This window comes from Echinops telfairi, unplaced genomic scaffold (genome assembly GCF_000313985.2).
Source record: "Echinops telfairi isolate 266 unplaced genomic scaffold, ASM31398v2 ScPeMD7_1;HRSCAF=3_0, whole genome shotgun sequence".
NCBI classification, from domain to species: domain Eukaryota; kingdom Metazoa; phylum Chordata; class Mammalia; order Afrosoricida; family Tenrecidae; genus Echinops; species Echinops telfairi.
Window position 1 is genome coordinate 50,582,115 of NW_022103896.1, and position 3,963 is coordinate 50,586,077.

General features: G+C 46.1%; 1 pseudogene; it reads left to right on the forward strand.

Annotated features, from left to right (window-relative positions):
- The first annotated feature begins 1,415 nt into the window (after positions 1 to 1,415).
- LOC123521507 overlaps positions 1,416 to 3,963 on the forward strand; it is a 10,476-nt pseudogene continuing 7,928 nt past the window's right edge.

Here is a 3,963-nt window from a genome sequence, read left to right on the forward strand (position 1 = left end):
GGAATACTTTGGAAAAGAAATCCAGAGGGCCCTTAGCTAGTCTAAAATGCCTATAACAAATGGAATGCTAGCTTTTCTATCAGCTAATAGTGGACTGCCCACCCAGGGCTGGCTTTCTGGTGGGTCACCTGCTGCTGGCTGATGCTCTGTAGGCGCCGCCTCTTTTCAGGTATGCACAACCCAGCTCAGAAGACTTCAAGCCGCTTCCTCGTCTCAGGTCCACACCTATTCAATTGTTGTGGGGGCTAGTGTGAATAGCTTATATTTATCCACCTAGCCTTTTAAACATTTTTTTATGAAAAGATCGTCTTATTGGGGGCTCATATAGCTCTTATTACAATCTACATGTCACTTGCATCAGGCATAGTTGTACATATGTTGTCATACTTCTTTTCCAGACATTTACTTTCTATTGATCCCTTGGTATCGGCTCCTCTTTCTTCCTTCCCTTCCCCCTCCACCCAGTCTTTTCTTTATCTCTGGTGTCTTATTTAGATAAGGAAATGTGACTTCTCTGACCTTCACCTTCCTCTGTGAGGAAGCCTGTCTCCAAGTCTTTGGTGTTTAGGATTCCTACCAGTTTCTCACCACTTATCACCTCAACTGCCTTTGCCATTTTCTGGCTAGCTAACAGGTGATTTAAATTACTTTTATTGTTATTTGCCTGTAACCTGTTTTAGGGTACAAAAGAGACCCCCATCTCAAATATAGTTTAAAGAGAATATTTATTAAACCTATATTAGTTACATAATCTGTTGTCAATTTGAGACTTACAAATAAAGGGGTAGAGTTTAGCCTGTCAGTCAGGGGACAGCTTGATGACCTCATTTGGAGGTGTTAAGGAAATAAATAGCTCACTAGAGGCAAGATACAAGCTGACTCCCTGGGAGACATTGCAGCTGACAAAACACATGGAGCTACACTAGTGCCCTGAGCTGGAACAGCTACTTAGAGACCCCTGCCAGTGCTGAGATGCTAACAATGCCACTGGATCCATAAGACTTACCACCCACTGCCCTGTGATTTTCCTGCATTCAGTGTCATAGCGTGTGTTTCATGATTCTGAGGAGGAATTTATAGATTGGTATCGGACATATGGGCTAATATCGGACTTATGGACTTGATCTAGACTAGGCTGGAATGTTTTCTCAATATTCAATTGTTCTTGTACATAAAGATCTTTCTCATACACATATGTGCTTTTATAAATTTGTTTCTCCAGTCTACCCAGATGAGTAAAGCCACCAGCCCAAGGTTAACAGGACATCCGGGGATTCACAACTGGGAAACAAGATACATAGGGCAAGGGGGTGGGGGCCGGGAGGAGCAAAAGAAATTGTCACACAAGCATGACTAGTGGCAGATCAATTCATCACAATCACAGATGAGCCCACAGAAGCAGGAACTGAACCGTAATGGGGACAGGTACATTATTGGGTAGAAAAGCCTTCTGATTAAGGCAGTCAGGGTGAGACTGATAGAGCAGAGCTCATGACTCTGTGACCCCTTGTGACCCTCCATCCAGGACACTTCTAGGCAAACCCCTAAAAGAGAGACTGTCCCTTCCTGGGCTGGCCAGAGAGAGGAGGCAGTTCCCTCTCCAAGGCATTCTGCATCCTGCATTCTGCATTGGTTTGAGTTCAGAAAGCAGTTAAGATTAGGGGCTTAATCTATGTAGGGGTTCTGCAAATGGCCTTTGGGCTGTTGCTGCTGTCCGTACCCTTTTACAAACTGGGGTGCTCAGAATTTAAGCTCAATACAATCTTATGGTGGTAAAATATAAAATAATTTTACATATGACATTTAGTGTGTTTGGGCCGGGTCTGGACCTTGCAGCTGCCGCCCCCAGTTCTCCAGAAAGATAACCTGCTGGACTGTGTGGCCCCTCCCCCCTCCCACCTCTCCAGGCCAGAGCTGACTGTGCAGTCCCTGCCTCCAGCCTTCCAAGGAGCTTATGTCTCCAGGCCGGGTCTGTACAGCCCCTTCCCTCACTGTTCCCAGCTGATTTACTCACAGACCACTTCCTGACTCAGACCCTACCACTGCAGCACCAGAAGCTTCCTTCCCCTTATCAGCACATAGGTCCTTGGCTCAAGCCCTATGTATGCCCCACTTCCTCACTGCCAGGCGCGATTTCCCTGACCTAACTCCTTGGGTCTCAGAACCTGCCCAGGGGGCTCAAGATGCCCCGTCTTTCTCTGCTCTCCCTTCCCTCCTGGAAGCTCTTTCCCAGCCTCACTAAAATCTTTCTCAACTTCACATTCCTTTCTCAACTTCACATTTCTCAAATTCTATCTCTGTTCCACGCCTCCATCTCCAACCTCTCATCTTGGTGCCAAAAGACCCGGTCCAACAGGAACGGCCTCTGTGCTGCCCCAGCCCTCCTCTGGCTGGGGTGCAACCCCAGCTTCTGTCTACAACCTCTCAAGTAGGTCATAAATATATAAAACTGTATGTAAGGGACTTCAAAAAGTTGGTGGAAAATTCTGTTTAATAACATTATTCTGTGGACTTTGTAAAGCCAGAATCAAAAACTGTATGCTCCTCCCCACCTCCCCCCCCCAAAAACAAACATTACAAATAAATGTCACCAAGTTGCTATGTGCTGTGGTAAATTGTTTAATGGATGGTGTGGGTAATGCATAATTAGAAAGATTTCTTCTAGATCTTTGGGGATTGTTAGGTCTCTAGGATGGTCTTCCCTGGTTCTTGTTTCTCAAAGCTGAAAGAAGTCACGAGGCAGAAGGACGTTTGTGATCCAAATGGCTTTGAAGAGGGAACGGGAGATTTCAAGTAATAGGGTCTTACTAGTACACGCTATCCTTTGAAAGCGGGCAAAAGGCTCCTGGCCCGGCCATGGGAACGTTGATGGCTGAAAATGGCCGCTGTGAAGGAGCACGAAAAAACGCGTGGAAAATGGCCAGAAAGTGGAGCCCACATAACCAAAAGAGGGGGCCTTGAGCGCTACACACCAGGGAGAAATCCTGCCCTCCCTCCCGTCCCCCACCCTGAGAGGCCTGCCTCAGTCTCTGCCGTCTGTGCCCTCCTATCCCCAGGGGTGGGGCGGCGGAGGCGGGAGGGGTGAGGTGTTGGCTGATCTTAGTGGCTGACTTCAGGCGTACCTGTGATGTGATTTTGCTGGTGCCTAGTGTGTGTGCTCAGGTTGACCTTCAACTGCCCCTAGGTGGCCTGGCCCTAGCATCCCCACCTTTGGATCATTCCCATAGATGTCTAATGTCTGTCTGATTTCTTTCCAGCCCCTTTATTTGGGCATGGCCAGCTGACTTTGTTTAGGGTAGGCGTTTGGTGGAGACAACCCCCTCTATCCCTAATCTTCCTACCTTTTAGGATGATCCATTTCACTATACTGCAGAGTTTATGTAAGAGATAAAACTATGCTGCTAGTCTTAGATCAAACTCTTTAAAACACACTGAATATCAAGATTAGTATGGGATTCTCTCTATAGATACCATAGGCACAAGCTAAATCCACTGATTTCTAATCCGTAGTACAGGTAGTGAGAGTGAAGGTGAGGTTCTAGAGAGAAGAAATGATTGGGGATTGTAAAGATACCCCAAATTCTAATTCAGGATGGTAAAGATGCCAATGAGGGAGGGAGCTGAGAAAATAAAAATGAATGATAATGCAATTACTAAACTAAGGAGAAAGTGTCAAATTTCTACTTCACTCCCAGCTAGAGAGACAGGCTGAAGAGCACATTGCAGATAAACATCTTATTTGCATCACAGACTCTTTGCATCTCAATCTTAAAGACTATCTGGGCCCACTTATAGTCAACCCAGGACTTCACCTGGGGAAATGAAGATGTTGCAATTAACCGGTGGATAGTTCAAGAAGTTAATTCAGGATAAGGACACCACAGAGACAGTGTCCTGCACATTGTGCTTGCTAAGTACTTGTAATTTTTTCTTGGGAAGCTTTTTCATCATCCCAACTCTACT